The sequence below is a fragment of the Schistocerca americana genome, chromosome 11 (assembly GCF_021461395.2).
Source record: "Schistocerca americana isolate TAMUIC-IGC-003095 chromosome 11, iqSchAmer2.1, whole genome shotgun sequence".
Taxonomy (NCBI): Eukaryota; Metazoa; Arthropoda; class Insecta; order Orthoptera; family Acrididae; genus Schistocerca; species Schistocerca americana.
This window is the reverse complement of record NC_060129.1, coordinates 206,116,493-206,137,947: the sequence shown is the minus strand read 5'-3', so window position 1 is coordinate 206,137,947 and position 21,455 is coordinate 206,116,493. Positions and strand designations below refer to the sequence as shown.

Genomic DNA, 21,455 nt, shown 5'->3' with positions numbered 1-21,455 from the left:
TACACAGCCGAATACACACCCTGGACCTCAAATTGATTTAACAAACAGTGGATGGCGAGATTCGTCACTGGACGATGACGTGCAACACTGACCAATAAAGGTAAGAAAGTTATATTACTCTAAATTCAAATTGTGATTATACACCTATCTTTCTCCATGTCTTCAACCCTGTATGTACTCTGTTAGAGTGAACACCTTGACGGGGACTTGTGGTCGACTAGGCACACCAGGGAGACCACACAGGTTTAAAATGATAATTTGTGGCTTAATATACTACTACTGATAATAATTAATATTTGTCCCCCAGAGAAAGAGGTCCATTACAGAGGGAATTTATGGATCGTGCGAGACGTGTGAGATTTACATTAGTAAAATATCGATGGAAGGAAGCCTCAATCTTGTATCAAACTATTACTTAACAGAAGTGTTAGAGAGGTGCTACTTACAAGGAGATAGGAAAGTAGAACTTTATGCTAACCTGATTTTTGCTTCCACTAACTGTAACACCTCTGCCACAACCTGTGGGCAGCTAGCCACCCCTTCTCACCAGTATTTCATCCTCCACACATCCAGAGAGTCCCGCGAGATCAGATCAGATTACATTAATTGTTCATTCTGTAGACCCATAAAAGAGGGAATCCTCCTGGGTGTGGAACATGTCAGATAAACACATTACAAAAATGTAATTAGAAAAACTTGAGTTCTATTAATTTTAATGATCCTCAGGCAATAAACAGTAAAGTTATGTACATGAATTCAATTTAAACTTCTAATATTTGCAGGTTTAATACTTACATCTGCTTTCATTAAATCCATCATTCAGACATTTGCTAGTTTGTTGGCCATTACAACCAAGTACTGTCAAAAATTAAAATAAAATATTCATTTCAGTGATCTACAGTTAAGAACAGTCAGATTATGTACAAGATTTAAAATTAAACTTCCACTATTTACAGACTTAAGACTTACGTCTGCTTTCCATACATCCATCATTCACACAGTAGGTAGTAACTTAGCTATTACAAACAAGTATTGTCAAAAATTAAAGTATAATAAATTTTCATTAAAATGGTCTACTGCACTTGTTGAGAAACTCACAGATGGAAAAGGAGGAGTTGGCCACCAAAAATTCTTTTAAATTATGTTTACATTGTGCCTTGTCTGAAACTAAACTCCTTATGGTTGCTGGTAAGTTACTCAAAATATGCGTTGCTGAATACTGGACTGCTTTCTGGGCAAGAGTAAGTGATTTTAAATCTTTATGTATATCGTTCTTATACCTAGTATTTATGCTGTGAACTGAGCAGTTGGTTGGAAAAAGTGATGTATTATTTACAACAAACTTCATTAAGGAATAAATATACTGAGAAGCTGTGGTTAATATGCCCAATTCTTTGAATAGCTTTCGACATGATGCTCTTGTATTTACACAACTAATTACTCTTATTACACACTCCTGTACTCCAAAAATTTTTTTCTGTTTGTGGAGATACCCCAAAATATGATACCATATGATATAATGGAGTGAAAATAAGCAAAATATGCCCGTATTTTTATATTGATATCTCCTATGTCTGACATCATTCGCATTGCAAACACAGACTTGTTTAGGCACTTTAGCAGTTTGTTAGTATGTTGCTCCCAATTGAATTTATTATCAAGTTGTAATCCCAAGAATTTTACACTCTCAACTTCTATTTCCATGTTGTCATATTTTATACACACACCAGAAGGAAATCTCTTGGAAGTTCTTAACTGCATATAGGGGGTCTTTTCAAAGCTTAATGACAGTGAATTGGCTATGAACCACTTATTAATGTCAGTAAAAATTTGATTAGCTGCCCTTTCTAAATTTATATTTGATTAACTATTTATTGCAATGTTTGTATCATCTGCAAATAAGACCAACTTGGCATCTGGTAATGTAACAGATGACAGGTCATTGATATACACAAGAAACGGTAGTGGACCTAGTATGGAATCTTTGAGACCACCACATGTAATTTCTTCCCAGTCAGATGTCTGATTGCCTACTGCTGAAGTGTTACGTAATGACACCCTTTGTTTTCTATTAGTAAGATATGATTGAAACCACTTTGCAGCACTACCAGTGACGCCATACTATTTTAATTTACTTAAAAGAATGCTGAGATTCACACAGTCAAACGCCTTTGACAGGTCACAGAATATGCCAGTTGCCTCCAATTTGTTGTCCAATGAACTAAGGACATTTTTGCTGTAAGTGTAAATAGCTTTCTCAATATCAGAACCCTTAAGAAACCCAAACTGTGACTGACAGTGTGTGATTTTCGCTAAGGTGCTTAAGTAGACACTTTAACATAACCTTTTCAAAGTCTTTTGAAAAAGCTGGCAGAAGTGAGATCGGTCAGTAATTTCTTTGTCCACTTTCTTGTGGAGAGGTATAACTTCAGCATATTTAAGCCATTCTGGAATGTTCCTGTGATAAGTGATTGATTACACAAATAACTTGAGATATGACTAAGCTCACATGAATGCACTTATTAACTTTGTTAATACGTTATCATAACCACTAGAATGCTCTGATTTCAAAGACTTTATGATGGATTCTATTTCTTTGGGTGAAGTAAGTGTCAATTCCATTTTACTGAGATTGCTTGTGTGCACTGGTCTCGTATTCCTTTGCATTATTTACTGAACCTGACAACCCCATGCTATCAGTAACAGAGACAAAATACTTGTTTAGATGGTTTGCAACACAACATGCGTATGTTACCAGAGTTTCATTTATTTTTAGGGCTATTTGTTCCTTCTTATTTCTGGTTCTACCTGTCTCTGACTTAACTATATCCCATATTGTTTTTATTTTATTGCTGGATGTATTTATCTTCTTCTCATAATGCAGGTGTTTAGATTTCGGGATAACCTTCAGTATTTTGCAGTAATTTTTGCAATGAGCTGTAATGCTAGTGTCAAAGGTGTCCCTACGTATCAGAGTTTGCTTTTTGTCTCACATGATATCTTTATCCCTTGTGTGATCCATGGTTTCTATTAGACTTCTGCTTAATTTGAGTTACCTTCAGGAGAAAACAATTTTCAAATAAGGTGCTAACTTTATTAATGAATGTTTTGTATTTTCCATTTGTGTCTTGGATGCTGTAAAAATCCATCAAATTAATTTCTTTGAGCAATCTCTTAAATTTCTCAGTTTTTGACTGTTTTGTTGGCCTTCTGTACTCAGTTCAGATAGATGTTTTACCCTGACAATTTTCAAAATTAATGTTACATGTAGCATGTCATGGTCAGATAGCCCATTTACTACAGGTTTTGTAATGTGGTTTAGTTGGCTAGAATTGTCTATAAATATATTATCAATGGCAGTCTTAGAACATTTGTATACCCTAGTTGGGAAATTTACAGTAGAAATTAAACTGAATGACAATGTAACTGATTTCAGTAACTGTTCACTGACAATGTTTTTCAGGACACCTATATTAGGATCACCAGCAACCACAAGTTCTTTGCTTTTCAATTTTAGATGAGATAATAAATCTTTAAGACCATTTATAAACAGGTTGAAATTTCATGAAGGTGCTCTGTATATGGCTACTATTATAAAGAACATATTATGAAATTCTATCTCTGTTGCACATGCTTCTAAGTGCTGCTCTAAACAAAATTTATTAACATCAATATTCTTAAATTTAAAACTTTTTAACAAACGTGGTAACTCCTCCTTTCTCCATCTTTTGTCTACAGAAGTAGGAGGCTAACTTAAATTCTGTAAGGTGTAACATATCTATACCAGTGGTCACACAATGTTCAGAGAGGCAGATTATATCAACAAGGCAATAGGCACTTTCCTAAATATGAGTAAAACCTTTGACACTGTGAATCATACCGTTTTTCTGTGTAAGCTATAAGAGTACGGGTTGACAGGACTAGCCTTGGAACTACTTACCTCCTATTTGAAAGACAGGAAACAGTGTGTAAAGCTAACTTATCAAAATGATCAGCTCCTAACAACCAAATCAAACTTCAGGACACTTCACTTCAATGTGGCTAGCCTCGAGGAAGCATACGAGGGCCTTTTCTGGTCCTCGTATATGTAAATAACTTATTTGAACCCCAAAATTGCACAGTTGTAAGCTATGCCGATGCCATATCCTTCATCAGCTGTGGCAGTGATATGCAGTCTGCAGCTAACAGTAGCGAGATCAGTTTCAATACTCTGTCCGCATACCTCACAGCAAACGAGCTTCTTGTAAATAAAGAAGAAACTGTGATAATGAAGTTCATCCTCAGTTATAATGCTGCCGTAACTGATACTGTATTTACATCCCCATTGGGTCTTGCAAATGCAAATTCACATAAATTTTTGGGCATCGTTGTTGATGACCACTTATCATGGGAAGACCATGTAGATAATATTTGCAAGAAAATCAGTAGAAACGTATCTACTGAAACGGGTCTCAGCCTTCTTGGACCACGATACCTTAAGGCAAATATATTTTGGGTTAATTCATCCGCACCTTCAGTATGGTATTGAGATATGGGGTGGGGCATCAGCAGTTCATATAAATAGACTTTTTAGATTACAAAAAAGGAAGTAAGAATGGTAGCCAAGGTAAAGAAGAGAGAGCCTTGTAGAGACATCTTTAGAAAATATAAAATTCTTACGGTGTACTATATGTATATACTGCAGGCAGTCATGTTCGTGAAACAAAATCCCGAATTTAATATGAGAAACAGTGATGTACACAACTATGATACACAGGGAAGGGAAAATTTTCATAGAATTGTGACAAATAAAAAGACAACTGACCACAGCCCACACAGAATGGGAGCAATTTTCTACAATGCACTACCCTGTGAACTCAAGAAAGTAAATCTAAATATGCTAAAGAGTAGACTGAAGCAATTATTAATAGAGAAGTGTTGTTACTCTATAGAGGACCAAGTTGTAGAGCCATCTTGGAAAACAGTGTATATGGACAATGTCTCCGATCTATCAGTGGTATAAAAGAATGTAATTGTACACTGTATTACGTGTACTGTACTATTATAAATATAAGCTAAATTGTGTTACACTATAGAAGAATCTACTTGTCATGCCCTTTTGAAAAATAATGTGTACAGACATGTGTCTGATCCATATGTTGTTATGAAAGAATGTAAATATTTTACTGTATATGTGTAATGTAATCTAAATTTTCCTGACAATGTCCGAAAACTGTTATATGGACAGAAAACAAATAAATAAATAAAAAACTGGGTTTGATGACTAATTCATCAATGCACATAAGTAGTTCATTAATTTTACTTCTAAGCCCTCAAATATTATGATGCACTAAAGGTAGTTGGCATTTCATATTTACCGAGACGAAATCGGGTGGAAATAAAATTTCTGCCAATCGCTGTAAATTTTTAACAGACAGCTGTGTTCACTGATCCAATGTGCCAGGATTATGCTGTTTGATTTCTTTATCAAACAGAAGGTTTGTTTCAATCTTAACTCCTCCAGTGTCAGTTCCTGTACCAACCTGTCTTTACGAGGCTCCTTTAGGAGATGGGGGTCATATTTGTCTGCAGCTGCCAATAGTTGTACCACAGACACGTAACGGACAAGGTGGTTCACAGCGGTGGTCTCTATGTCCAGTATGTGGACACAGTCACTGGCAGTTTCTGCTGTGTCATGCCACACCAGCACAGCTGTGACAACAGGGTTTCTGGCAGCCAGTATTACACCGTGTGCCTCTACTTTACCACCTCCGGTACACAGCATTAACATCGGCACGTGTGCCCCACGCGAGGAGCTCCGACACCGCACCGATCGAGTTCCCTTTCCTCTCTGCCACACTCAGGCACCTGAAATTACAAGGGGAAAAAGAAAAAAAAACACATTAAAAGCTGCCCAATTTCCGATACAGTCACTTCACACTACTCGGTAGAGCCACCGACTATTTACGATGATTACACTTCAATTTTACACGTATGATATTCTTCATACAAGTAAAATTAAAGTCACAAAGCAAATTACACAGGTCCTGATGATTCTGGAGCTAGATGACAATCCACTGTAAAGACCACTGTCACCACAAATCTAAAAATCCTCCAGTTTTACAAGAAAGGTAAATGTACATACCATATTCAACATGTATAATTCTCCGGCTTAAGGCACAAGCCGTTCAGAACGTTATTAAACAAGAAATGGAAACAGCAAAGCTAATAAAACTGACACAAAGACAATAGCTCGGCCAAAAACAGTGAAAATTCAAATGACTGGCCAAAAAAGACACGATTACTTCAACATGGTGGCAAGCAATGGACCCAGTAATAAACTGACAATTGCAGATGTGTTGATGCATTAGTTTTACTTTTAACACAGGGTATGCACTGTCAACAGTTCATCTCAAAATGACATTGAGCAACTAAAGTATTGCAATTCTGACAGTCGTAATGGGGTTCGTAGCAGATTTAAAATGTTGTGGAGGTTGCTAGGACTAATGTTAAGGTGTGTCCAGTATGACTGTAGGCATAACTAACAGGCCATAGTATCATGTAATGACAGCCACTTGTAAGTCTTTTGAAAAGATTGTTTGAGAACGGCCTGCGATAGAACACACACTCGTTCACCGAGCAGAAACTTAACTGTCTGGCTCTCGTACAGCATTCTTCACACCCATTCGTAATGGGTCGACACAGAAAATAAATGTTACATTAACAACTTATCGTATTTCGTGTAAATCAATATGTCAAGAAATTAAGAATCAGAAACAGGGTCCCAAACATTCCTTGTGAGCTAAGCAAGTCCATTTTATGGTAACAGCATTGCAGGTCTACACTGATCTTGATTCTGCACAAACTTACCAAGCACTTTGGTACAGGCTGTTCCAAACTTAGATACATCTCTGTTCCCATCACATTTACTCCGTAATGCTGTTTGTTACCACTGACAGTAAGTTTCTGCTTAACGATGACAGTCGAAATCACAGTGCAAGACAATTTCCACAGAGGCTGTGCCTGTTTCTAACGTTCACAGTGCAGAAAGACCTCAGACACACTCCCATCACACGTAAAGCAAGCAATCTGGAATACCTCCCGGTTCAGACGAACACCAGATACGTGCCTCGTCATTCTTCACACAAATTACCCAAATATCTAGAGTCAGGGACTGGAAAGTTGTGTTAGCTACACGGCAAGTAGCAATGTTCACTGTAAACCTTCTCAACCAATAACAACATATTGTGGAAAGGACTGTTTAATGATACAGGTACATACTTCAAGGAATACCATTGTAATGAAGTAAATACTAAGCTGCCAACAGCACACGAATGGCTGCTATTTAACGGAAGTGAGCAGACAGCAGTAGCAGCTTTCTGTCCAGTTCACTCATTCATATTTAGTCGGCATACTGCGAACAGTGAGTGTTACCTGCCAGGATAGCCGAGAGCGCTAACTCGCTGCTTCCTCGGCTCGGGGAGGCACGCCGGCCCCGGATCGAATCCGCCCGGCAGATTAACGACGACTGCCCATGTGCCGGCCAGCCCGGATGTGGTTTTTAGGCGGGTTTCCACATCCTCCTAGGTGAATACCGGGCCGGTCCCCACGTCCCCCCTCAGTTACACGACTCGCAGACATTTGAAACGCATTCACACTATTTCACGATTTACACTAGAAGCAGACAGCCGGGATCCACTAATTCCATCCCGGGCGGTACGGGGTGGCGGTAGGGGGCATCCGGCCACCCCTTAACCGTGCCAAATCCGTACTTAACCCTGCCGACCGGTAGAGAAAGAAAGAAGAAAGACTGCGAACAGTGAGTGTTATTAATGCAGTACACACTCAACTTTCTATGATTTGCTTGTCTCATTACTGTATACAATGGGAATTGACAGACTTTGAATGTGGAGGGGTAGTCAGATCTAGAGAGCCTGTCTGTATAGGGAGAGAGTGGCCAACCGGACGATACGGCAGCCATTTTTCTGCCAAACTGTAAGCGGGACTTTTGAATGGCCAGTAGTGGAGTACACACTCACCGAATCAAAAGCACAAGACAAAGACAATATGGGAAAGTCATTCGTTAAATGCCTTTTTTTACAGCTATAACATACTCATAGTAGCCAACTACGTACAGCACAGGAAAATGTGATACAGTGGTTGTAAAAATTATTCGTTATTTGCATTTATCTCCTTTAAAATTCGTTTACTAGACATATTGCAATGAAAGTAACGTAAATAAAAAAAATATAGTGTATAGCATTTGTTTTGTATTGGAACTGCACAACGCTAACTATTTAATTTACCTGTATTACGGGAGATGAATGAAAGTCGTAAGCAGTTGTTTACTTGTGACATGCAAAAAGTGTGAGTCGTATTAGTACTTCTTGTCACGTCTTCAAACTTTTTGCATGTCACAAGTGAACAACTGGAATACCTCTCTTAGATAACAAACGAAAAAGATTACAAAAATCAGGTAATGTTAAATGTAGGCTACTGTAATAACGACCAAATATAATATAACAAGAAAACTACCGTATCCCTTCTACCCCACAGTAAGTAGGCCTATTAAAAATTGTCTTCAAGAGTACCTACAATTATTTATCACGAATAATGTTTCAGCAACCACGATTACTGTGGAAAACGTGCTTACAACTTGCCTGCATCAAAAGGTCAGGCAATAATACTGAATCCAAAATATAGCCTAGTGTTCCGATTCGGAACGAAATAAAGTTTGACACTATAAAGTCTAATGAGCACGGCACAACAATTACAGGAACTTTCCGTTTCCAGCAAGGACTGTCAGATATTGGCTTCAGAAAAGCTTGTGATGCTACCAGTATGCACGCAAATGCTAATTACGTACTCACGAGTTCCTCTGCTGACAGCGTGACATTGCCTGCAGCACTTCTGCTGGGCTCGTGTCCGTATCGGTTGGACCCTAGACTGGTGGACTAGCCTGGTCAGACAGGTCCAGCTTTCTGTTGGTAAAAGCTGACTGTAGGGTTCAAATGTGGCACACACCCCACGAAGCCGTGGCTCCGAGCAACCCGGTGGTGGCTGCATAGTGGTGTGGGCTGTATTTTCATAAGATGGAAACCGATCATTAAAAATACTTACGTTTGGCTACTTAGATCATTGCAGCCATTTGTGGACTTCAGAGTTGCCGCAAGTGAAATTCCCTGATATTTCCGCGACTTCCACACAAGTTTTAGCATTTACCCCTGACAAATTCTGAGATCTCAGTGGTAAGTAAAGACCTAAGTTGACAAAAAGTTTAAGGACTTCTGTATTTCTCCTGCAAAAATCTTAAGTACTAACACAAAAATCTTTTGTAATGAACTACTTTTAGATGCAGAAAGCAAGCCAAATGGTATGTGTGTTTCATTAAGACCACTTATTTTATTTCAATAACATGAAATACATTTGGTGAGAAAAATAGGCATTTCCTTGGAATTGCAAGATAGATTTAAAATACCTTCACTGATTTCAGAAAGAACCTCACGTGTCAAGTGTATAACATGGGGAAGAGTTGTGTAAACCAACAATTGTCAGTCATTACACACTGTTATGTCTATTATTTTACAGGGATTGTGTGATTTTTTCGAGAAATAAATGAGTAAATAGCATACAAACTTCCAGTCACTGCCACATTTTCTTTTTCTTACCATCCATATTTTCTAATATTTAAACTACTTTTGAGGTGCCAAAATGTACTCTAGTAAATAAAATATCTACGAAACACTGCACTGTACAATGCACTCGGGGTGAGAGCGCCTCAATTCCCGAACTCCATCGCCCGCGGCCTCCGGCCTGCCGAGGAGCACCGCAGTTCTAGGTCCACGGATGAACCGCAAAAATCCACCACATTGTGCCACACACGAACAGACCCAGCCTGTGCGTAGATCGGCGAGACCAGATCCGACAGCCAGGGCTCGCACATTACGGGGAAACGGTGGGCTTCAGAGCGGCAGCCCCGATCCGTTAGAGATACCCGCAGAAACGGCCTGCAGTTTTGGCCCGTTGTCAAAGTCGACTCGTGTGGCCAACTATTCACACGTCACAGACACCGTGTCGAAGTGAGACCGCAGTGAACAACCCGTGCAGCAGAACTTGCACAAATACTCAGAATCAGTACTAATGAGGATAGGGGGAACTCACCGTACAGACGATTGCCGAGCTGCAGAGAGGCCACTAGAAAAGACAACCGCACTCTCTCAACTAAATTTCTGACCGTATACTTTGTCAGAAACGAGAGCGTGCACACATCCAGGCAACTCGTGCACGCACGACCGCCGTCTCTGGCCGCCGCGTCAACAATCTCAGAATCGGATCCAAACGAAGCACTCCTCACGCTTCCCTGCCTCTCGTCAGCAGCTGCTAGGCTAGTGGCAAGAAGGGGTGCAAGCACTGACTGCAAACCAAGGGGAGTGGTAAGAAGGGGAGAAGCCGTACGAACTAGGGAGAAGGGAAGTGGCACCCAGCCAGTGACAATGCTTGATATCTCAGTAAACAAATCATTTCATCTACTGAGACAAAAACTAAATTTTCCACTGTTTTTTTTTCAGATTTAACTCATTTTCCTGACATTTGAAATTCTCTGATTTCCAGAACTTGTGGTAACCCTGTTGACAGTCCCAAACAATGGTGGAATTTTTATGGATGACTATGCATCACGTCATCAGGCTACAATTGTTATGGACAATCCGAGGAAATAATTTGACCATTCAAACTGTCCAGTAGGAATCCCATCAGAGATTTATGGAATCTAATCGAGAGGTCAGTTCGTGCACAATCCAGCAACAAAAACACTTTCACAATAATGGACAGCAATAGAGGCAGCACGGTTCAATATTTCCACAGGGGACTTTGAACAACTTGTCGAGACAACGCCACTTCGATTTGCTGCAACTGTGCTCGGCAAAAGGTCCGACACGATATTAGGAGGTCTCCCACGACCGGCCTCCGTATATGCTTTCACTATTGTTACATCTCCCAAAGTTTTCCATCTTGGTAAATTATTCAAACCACACATGCATGAATTCCATTTATAATACAATTTGCATTACAAATAAACTGCACAATACAAGTAAATTATATTAGATATAAGACAAGTCCCTGTAGAATATTTTGATTCCTGTCAAACACACACAGCTCAACAACGAACTATACAACATACTTGAGATGTCTACAAAGCTCTACGCCTAACTGGTACTGGAGAGGAGAATACTGTATCTCACCTCACACAAACTAGTCGGTAGTAAAACTTAACATCCGGTCTGTCAATCTTGAATAACAACTCAGAATGGAATGAAATTTTAACAGTTACAGGTAACTTAATTGTATCAGATTCGACTGATATATCCCGAATATTATAAAAGGAGCACAACCAACATGTTTAAGAGAGCCATATTCTCAACCAGCAAGCACATAAATTGTTCTAACAAAGTGAACATAAAGTCAATAAAATGTCCTCTTGTACCTAGGACCCAGTAAAACCTCTCAATACTCGCGTAACCAAAGTGATGCGGTGTACTACAGTAGACTGTGACAAATTGTATTTGTATAGACCAGTAGCAAACAGGGAGATGTGAAGAAACATTGCCTGCAGAAAGTGGGAATGACCTCCACAGATAGACAGCAGCCTGCGCCAGAGACTACCTGGTTTGTGTTTGCAGTACACAGTGGATAAATGAACATAGGGGGTACTGAATTTAATTCACGAAAGGAAAAACACAGAAATAAAGCATATGAAAGGGGCAAAAAAAGACAGAAAATGCCAAACAACTAAGAAGGAATGGCTAGAGGACAGATGCAACTGTGCAGAAACATGCTTGTCTAGGGAAATGATAAATTACACCTACAGAAATCTTAAAGACCCTAAAATTGAGAAAAGAGAAGCATCTGTATAAATATTAAGAGCTCAGACGGCAAACCATTACCGGTCAAAGAGGGGAAGACTGGTCAGTGCAGGGCATATATACACAGTTTATGTCAGGAGACAAAACTACAAGATAATACTGTTAACCCAAAAGAGGAAGTAGGTAAGCATGAAGGAGGAACCTTGATACTTCAAGAATTTCACAGAGCACTGGAAGACCTAGGCTGAAGTAAGTGCACAGGAGTAGATCATGTCTCCTCTGAATTACTGGCAGCCTTAGTCAAACCAGTAAGAGATAGCAAACTGCAACAAAAATGGTTCAAATGGCTCTCAGCACTATGGGACTTAATTTCTGAGGTCATCAGTCCCCTAGACTTAGAACTACTTAAAGCTAACTAACCTAAGGACATCGTAAACATCCATGCCCGAGGCAGAATTCGAACCTGCGACCGTAGCAGTCGCGCAGTTACAGACTGAAGTGCCTAGAACCACTTGGCCACAGAGGCCAGTAGCAAGCTGGAACAATTCCATCTGTTATGACTTCAGCTCCTGAAAATATCTGGATTTTCCCCCCTTTGTGAATTTCTCAAATTTTGTACTTTCTCTAAATAGTATACATGTGGAAGGTGTTCGGATTCTCCAAAACATCAAATCATTTACCTCTTAGATTGATTGTTCAAGATAATATTTTCAATGTGCTTATTCTAATACTGGTCATAGCTTTACTGAGACCTCAGTTAAACACAGACGAAAATTCTAATACGTAACATAAGAAAAACAAACTAATGTATTCCTGGGTACAGTGATAACATTAGGTTTAAGGACTAGCAGTTCAACTTCTAAGTAGGCCTAACGTTTCCCATATTCTGTTAGACACATTAATTTACAAGATATTCAATATCAGAAATAGCTGCATCTTCACTTGCAGACATTGCCTTGGGGCTTATAAAACTCCAACCTCTGTCTTCATTTCTTTAGGCCAGAATTTTATGTACTAGTTCACATACTTCATTAATTGATACATTAAGATCCCTAAATTGCCATATTTTTCATAATTTAAACTGCTGTCAGTTGTTATAGCCCATTGTTTTCTTCAATCCAAAGATTGGTTTGATGCAGCTCTCCATGCTACTCTATCCTGTGCAAGCCTCTCCATCTCTGAGTAATTACTACAACCTACATTATTCTCAATCTGCTTAATGTATTTGTCACTGTCTCCCTCCACAATTTTTACCCTCCATGCTTCCCTTCAGTAGTAAATTGGTGACCCCTTGATGCCTCAGAATGTTCATACCAACTTATCCCTTCTTCTAGTCAATTTGTGCCACAAATTCCTCTTCTCCCCAATTCTGTTCAGTACCTCCTCATTAGTTATGTGATCTACCCATCTAATCTTCAACATTCTTCTGTAGCATAACATTTCGAAAGCTTCTTTCTCTTCTTGTCTATACTGTTTATCGTCCATGTTTCACATCCATACATGGCTACACTCCATACAAATACTTTCAGAGAGCACTTCCTGACAAATCTAAACTCGTTAACAAATTTTGATTTTTTTGTCCTCAAATGGGCAGAAATGGAGCACTAAGCAACAAAAATAACTGCTACTAGTTCCTCTGCTATCAGCAGATTTTCATAATCATTAGATATTTAATGTAATTGTGTCAAACAACAATATGCGTACACACAAAGTAGTATGTATAAAAAAATTATGCATCAGTAGGCAACAGGAACAACATTGCAACTTTCACGCATTCACCCCATAACACTGTTTACAGTGCCTGGGTTGTTGACAGTAAAGCCGGATTCACATGCAACACAAGTATTGAGACAGCTAGTGGCATACTGCAGTTGCAAGTGAAAACTCCCACTTTCTGTGGTGTAACTTTTATTGTGCCACAAAAGTTCAACTTGGTTGTATATTGTTACCCCAACTTCCTTCTACCACTGCTCCCTGGTGGCTGTACTTTGAAACACAAGCTTTGTCACAGTTTGCATGGAGCAATTATGAAGTACTTCATTTGACTTCAATGTGTTCCCATTTTATTACTGAAAAAAAAAAAAAAAAAAAAAAAAAAGTTAGAGAACAGTGGCCAGTAGGTTCTGGAACGAGAACAGCAGGACAGAACTGTGTGTGTGGGCACGTGCATAGAGGGGACAGGGGGGGAGGCATCTGCAATATCTGCAAACCAATAACGTAGGCCTATCCCACAATCTTCAAAGATGTTGGGTGGATAAATAAAGTTAATTTGTAGCCAAAAAAGTGAGTCATATAAACCGAGACCAGCCACTGGATAAGTTGTGGATTATTTGTGTGAAATAGCTGCTGTTAAACTAAAGATTAATTATTTTAAATGCTCACATCAACAAATGAAATGAGATCCTAAACTCTTGGAAGAGTGCCAACGTCTGCAGATGATACTTACATACCAGCTGTTCATTATGTTGCCACAGCAGACAGAATTCTAATTTTCGAGCATTATTCCTTTTATAAAAAATGTGTTTGGGGCTCCTGACTTATTTCTGGATCTAACATTTGGGTTTGTGTTCCATGTATTTACCATAAATTGTCACAACTATAATGTCATAACATGCACTGTAAGTTTAATATCGATCCATATGATTTCAGTTTGCAACAGTAATATTTTGAATCAAGTTTACACATTCAAAGCATCAATGCGAGAAGTACACTAAGAAGGATCACAAATTTCTTGCAAGAATAATAAAATACAATTATTTGTATCCACCAGAACTAGACAATAAGTTACTTCAGGACAATTTCAAAATTTATAAAAAAAATTGGTAAGAATCTGCAAAGCCAAGAATATGCACAACTGGCAATTTAAATTTATTTCTGGAGAAGAATACCAAGGCATGTGATAAATCACTGCCAATCTATAAATAACCAACACTATTCTGTACATATAATACAAAGACAAACCTAGAAATAGCATGAAGCCTAGAGAAGGTGCCAGATAGGTGTGGAAATGTCTTGTCATAGAAAAACATTGTTTTTCACAGAAAGAACCATTTATTCTGCTAAAGCTGTCAACAAATTTGAAGAAAAAATATATTTTTGCACTGCTGATCACATTCAACTGTTTACTCATCCTCAAAGGACACTAACATGTGTTCATATGTTTAGTATTACACGGTCTTACAAAGCACCATAAAAACAAATCAGAAATCACAAAATACTGAAAGCATCAATTTTATAAACCACACTAAAAAACCATTCAGCCTGACGTGGACATTCTGATTTCTAGATTCACACTGAAGAACAGTTCATTTTACCTGATTAATAAAAGCCGAATATCTTTAGCTAACAGACAAAATTAACTTTAATGTTCTGCAAAATGATTAATGTTTGATTTGCAAATAAGGTGGAAATAAAACGAAACCAGAAAACAAACTAGTAGTCAAGCACAATTACCTCAGTCACAGAAGACCATTGTTTTCATATGAAGTGAAGCTCTACAGAAAATAAAAACAGAAAACAGCAACATCACAAAACCAAGATAGGTCCGAGCTCACTTGCTCACTCAACTCAGCAGACAAACTGCATTTCTACATCTGTTAACTCTTAACTAGGCACGTACATACAAGCGAGAATTGCACTGTACAAAATGTATGCGCCACAGCCCGTCTTTCTCTTAGGCCTCGATGTATGTAAATTACATTACTGGCCAGTAGCAGCCTTACGTCTTTTCAGATGTACGATATTGGTGAAGAGCTTGTTACATTTAAACATTTGCTTGGTGTTAGCTGACACAGGACATGGGATGTTAGGATAGACTAGCACGGAGAGTTGCATCAAACCAGTCTATGGATCTGAAGAGACACATCTCGCTCCAGCAGTTAATGCAGCACATTTTACATCATCACAGACTGCCATAGTTATGGGATAACACTTGCTGAACTTACACACATCACATATTCGACTACAATTCTCGAATCGAGAACTTCACAACATATCTGCTACACTTTGGCACAATCACCATAAATCCAACCCCCGTTCCCTATCTCCAATAGCACAATTTACTACAATCACCAAAAATTTAAATCGTCTAAAAAGCAGATGTAACGGTGGACAAGGAATGTTATACCATATCCTGCACTACAGCGCATTTAAAATTAGTTGCAGCTTGACGTTTGGCTGACCAGAGGGGGACACGACGCCGTTTTCCAGGTAACACCAATGGCGAGGCGGTTTTCCCTGCCGTGCCGGCAGCAGTCCGGCTGGTAAAGTGCCCCGGTTGCCAAAGCACAAGTAAAAATATTGAATGGCATCACACAGTATATTCAGCAGTGTCAGCTCTTATTAAGTCTTATTTTATGGCACTGAAATGTTGTGTAGTCCTGTATTCTGAAGAAGTGTTTTGTATTTAAATTATAATAAATAGACACCCTAGCTGCAAAGAGGCGTTGATATATTTCATTGGGGACACGTTGAAAAATGTGTGCCCCGACTGGGACTCGAACCCGGTATCTTCTGCTTACATGGCAGACGCTCTATCAACCAGAGCCACTGAGGGCACAGAGGATAGTGCACCTGCAAGGACTTATCCCTTGCACGCTCCTCAGGAGACCCACATTCCCAACATGTCCACACGAATGCAGTGGTGTGGACATGTTGGGAACGTGAGTCACTGTTCCCCGGTCAGGAAACACTGTGCTGCAAAACATTCCTCGGAATGACAACAGTAATGGGCAGAATGCCATACCACACTGCTGTTATGCATAAATCTCCAATAATGCAGTGGAGGGAAGGGATGTTTTGCTCTGTGTACAAAGAAATGTTGCCCGAGATAAAGTTGAACGTAACATGTATAAAGCAAAGTTAATGGAACTCTTAGTGCAGTATAAGTCAAAACTTCACACTACCAGGTCGACGAACTGGCTAAACGTGAAGGGCGTAGTTTAATCGGGCACCCTCCGTATCGTGCCCGTGTAAATCCGACAGAGTATATGGGCCTAAGTGAAAAGTACACTGGCAAAAAGCAACAGGAAGTGTACGCTCACTGACATTGAAATGCTGACAAAAGAATCCACTGCAAATGTTACACAACAGGACTGGTCTTGAGATGTCAGCCATACCAAGGAGGTAGTTGAGGGGAACACTGATTCATGAAGGACTGTGGCAAGCTTTGAGGAATACGTAACTTCTCTTGTTGCCCTGTTAAAATCTGCTTCTTTTGTCAAAACATACCAGAGTGTAGAAATATTCATGTCACTAACTTTCTAATGCATTTGAAATTGCGACAGAATCCTGAGGTAGTGAATTATTAAACTAACAACTGAGTGCAAGTCAGGTCAATAGTTAATGAAACAGCCCATCCTCAGTATAAAAATAAACAGTAACCTCTTCAGCTATACTGTTGCAAAAACCACAGCAGTTCTTGTTTCACCAGCTATCAATGGCCCTAAGTAATTACATTACATCACTGAAAAATCTGTAGTCGCTTTAATATCGTGGTAGATATGGATGTTTTGCATATTAATCATATGGCAAAACACTCATCTTTTCGTGCTGTCATTTGCCAAAATCTTGTTCGATATATCAAACTATTTATGAGATATGAGGAATTTGTGAATATTTCATTCTACTTTTTTCCACCGACACCCGAGTTCGTGACTGAGTACTTTACATGCATTGCATTTCCAGACAGCTTTCCTTCAAAATTTAAGAATTAATTCAATATATTGTCTACATTTAATACGTAGCAACACGCAACCTAACACACACAAAAAACAATTTCATTGCGGCACCTATTTTTCGCTGCAAACTAAGGATTTCTCTCTGGAGTTCACCTACTATGGGTATATCACAATAATTATGCCACCAACAAAATGATAGGGGGTTCACCATGAAGCCGATGAATTAAACTACAAGATATGCGAGATCCGGTTTTTTGTTACAGAATAGTTTCTTTAAAGTAATTTTAGAAAAATCGCAGATCCATCGGTTTGCTGTTCATATAAGTCAAGCGAGTCTGCCAGGTTCCACACTGAGAAGGCCTGACAATATACTGTCGTCACCTGCCGATGCGCGCCGCACATGCTGGCAAATGCGCCTCCCTCCTCCACTCACTCTGTACTGAACTGTCAAAAGCCGCAACTCATTTTAAACGCACTATAACTCTTCCCCACATAACAACAAACTGACTGCAGACAGCCTCATACTAGCAACACAATGCTAGCAGCTGGTATCACCTGCAATCTGTCAATGTCTCAGCTCCAACAAATGAGCCATTTACCAACCAACTTCAATAAGTATTTCTACCAACACCATTACATCGAGGTCTACAGTGAACAGCTACATTGACCAATAGTGGCAATGGCAGTTGATCTATGGATATCAAACAATGACAAAAGGGTGAAATTTACTAATCTTATTCTGAGACACAGATCCTGCTAACTAAATATCTGCTATATTAGGGAATACATTTTTGATTAATTCCAAATGTTTTACATATATGTGTCCTCAATTCTTGTTACATCACAATTCCTGCTTAACTTCAAGTAGGACCTACTTACATTTGCACTTTCCAATCTGTTACCTCATATGTTACTATATCAATAGCAGAACATAGCAGGGACATTTGGTTCCCACAAGAGTTGTGAATCGTAGTAGAGTGAGATTATATCAGGCGAAAAGGGATGTGAGTAGACTGTGGCCTAACTGTAGAATATGTACCATTTTTATACTACCTGAATAACTACGAATTTCAACAAAGTTCTCACTACAAGTAACCATTCTTAAACAAAACCTAGCACACATGGGACACTACCACATCCGCTTCCTGCCCCCCCCCCCACCACCCCTCAATCCAGCAACACCGCACCCAGACATATTCGTGGTAGTAATAATACTAGTAGTAACAGACTAATCTGTAGTCTAGCCAAATGTTTTTGTTCGTGCCATATTTAACACATTTTTCGTTACAAAAGAGTAAATTGCAAATTCAGGAAACCCATATTAAACACTGGATATGGCTTGACGAATATTTTTACGCATAACACGGGTCGACAGAAGCGTCCGATCCCACGCGTCGGCTTTGACCCGTGACGTAAGGGTGTTGTGTGTGACGTCATGACGGCGCGGAGTTTGGTTTGAGTGTGGCTGTCTCCAGTTCTGTTTTATCTTATTTTATTTACTTTTCTGATCTGTTCGTTCTATCCCGTGAGATTTTTTTTTAAGACAAAAAACACTAATCAGCTACTGAAGCATCACTTCATTAAATTCTAAACTATCCAAAATGACTTATGCGATGAGGGTTATATGGAACAACACAAGTCCTGAAACAGTTAGAGCAGTGTATTACGCTTGCATACACTCCCTATTAAGATATGGCATCATATTCTGGGGAAATTCTCCTCATTGCATAACCACATTCCGGAAACAAAAAAAGATTGTGAGGGTAATGAAAAATGCCAACAGCCGAAAATCATGCAAACCATTCTTTAAAGAACTGGGGATTCTACCCCTACCATGTATCTATATACTAGAAGTTGTAATGTTCCTAAAAAAGAGCATGCTAAAAAATGGAAATGTATTTATTCAAAATAAATCTGTACACGAACACCATACAAGGGCAAACAGTGACATACACAGACATCATTGTTATACCACACTGTGCAAGAAAGGTGTATATCACTCAGGTTCACATTTGTTTAATAAGCTGCCAAGTAATCTAAAGGCCATAAACAAAATCCATAGCTTTAAAAAATCTTTAACATCATATCTCTTGGAAAACTGTTTTTACTCAGTTACACAGTATCTTGAAAAATAAGTTGGTTGTCACAGTATAAAAATGTAATGTAACAATATAGCAATATAAAAATGTAACAATTTATAAATGTAATGTATACACCAATGTAACAGTATATTAATGTAATATTTTGTCCAACATCTAAGGTATGGTATATGTACCACAAAGATTCAGGACGTAAATAAATAAAAAAAAAATAAATAAATAAAAAAATAAATAAGCATCTTTATCTTCTAAGGGTTGCAGGGGTTACGACCCCTGGGGAGGTGGGTGGGTATTCATGCATGGCTCTCCTCACTTACACGTTGTAGCTACGCAAGGCGTCTAAATTTGTTTATATTTAGTTTGCCCCCCACCCAAAACACCCCATTTCCCGCGCTTGTCCCGTTAGTGTCATTAGGCTGCTTGTGGAAAGTGTGTGTGTTTGTTTTTGTTTCCACCATATTTGTGACGTCATGGGTCAAAGCAAACGGGCGGGATCGGACGCTTCCGTTACATAACATTTACTATTATTGTCTGTCTTATGAAACCCAAACTATTTATGAAAGCAATGCCTTACTGTAAACGCATTACAGGTAACTTCATTCTGTACATGAATAAATGAATTCTTAATCTTTACGAAAATCCGCCTAGTTCACATATTCAACCTCATTTCCGCTTAAGCGAAATTGAAGACCACATGCTGTTCGAAACCACTTGGCTGTAAAATTAATGATACCGATTACAAGTCTGCAAGGAAGGCCAACAAAATAACTATTGTTACCTACAAAAAAAATTGCATCAATATTACCTTTTCCGTATCCTACTATCAGGACGCACAACTTCCTTGAGCTGACATACATCACATCTATAGTAACTATTACGAGCGACAAAGCGCAAACACACTGTCTCGTTAATGTACCATAATCTTGCAGCGGACGAATCTATAATGTATTTCATGCAGAATACTAAAGTAAGTTCTCGCATCAGAGAAAAATCCTTTGTAGTACGACTACAAAAATTAGGACTCAACTGTTTCAATGACTGACGAACTCAACCACCAGACAAATGAACGGCAAACAGTAACTAATTTTCGGCTGGTCAAACCGAGTCCCAGAAGACAAATGAACACCGATGACTACGAAATGACAGCAGTGCCCTGCAGCACCGCGAATTGTTTCAACTTCTTTCCGGTATGGTCGAACTTATAGGTACATCTTTGGTTCTTTGTTGCGGCCTAACTCTTAGTTTTTATTGGAATTTGCGCAGCTGAATAAGTATTAAGGAGAAAAAAGGACATTTTACTAATAACTATATTTGCACATTCAAACAAACAAAATTTACAGCGAACACAACAGAATAATTAGCGCACACAAGGAGTGTTAGACAAAGACAAAGAGGTCTATTTTACACAGTGCACTTTGCGCCGTAACACACGAAATATATTGTTCACACAATTCAAACACTCCTCCTTGAACTTATATTTTGTGTGTTGCTTCCACAAGATAAACCAAATAGTCCCACAATCTTCTCAAACGTCTCCCTTTCCAAGGGTTTGGTCAGAAGGTCAGCTAACATGTCTTCTGTGCACAGATAGTCCACGGCAATGTTCTGTCGCTCTATGTGGTCCCGAATGAAATGGTGCCGTATATCAATATGCTTTGTCCTAGCACTAGTAACATCATTTTGAGCTAGGTTTATGGCTCCCTTATTGTCAGAGAAGATGGTTGTAGGTTCCTCAATTAAATTGGGTTCTATTTCACTTACTAATATTCGTAGCCATAATGCTTCCGGTGTGGTGTAAGATAGTGCCATATACTCAGCCTCTACGGTGCTCAATGCAA

General features: G+C 39.0%; 1 long non-coding RNA gene across 1 annotated transcript; it reads right to left on the bottom strand.

Moving 5' to 3' along the window:
• Positions 1–813: 813 nt before the first annotated feature.
• Positions 814–20,701, bottom strand: LOC124553703. Its single transcript, XR_006968113.1, has 3 exons — positions 20,534–20,701; positions 5,523–5,847; positions 814–858 (listed from the first exon to the last, which is right to left on the bottom strand). It is a non-coding gene; the product is annotated as an uncharacterized LOC124553703 (long non-coding RNA).
• Positions 20,702–21,455: the final 754 nt, after the last annotated feature.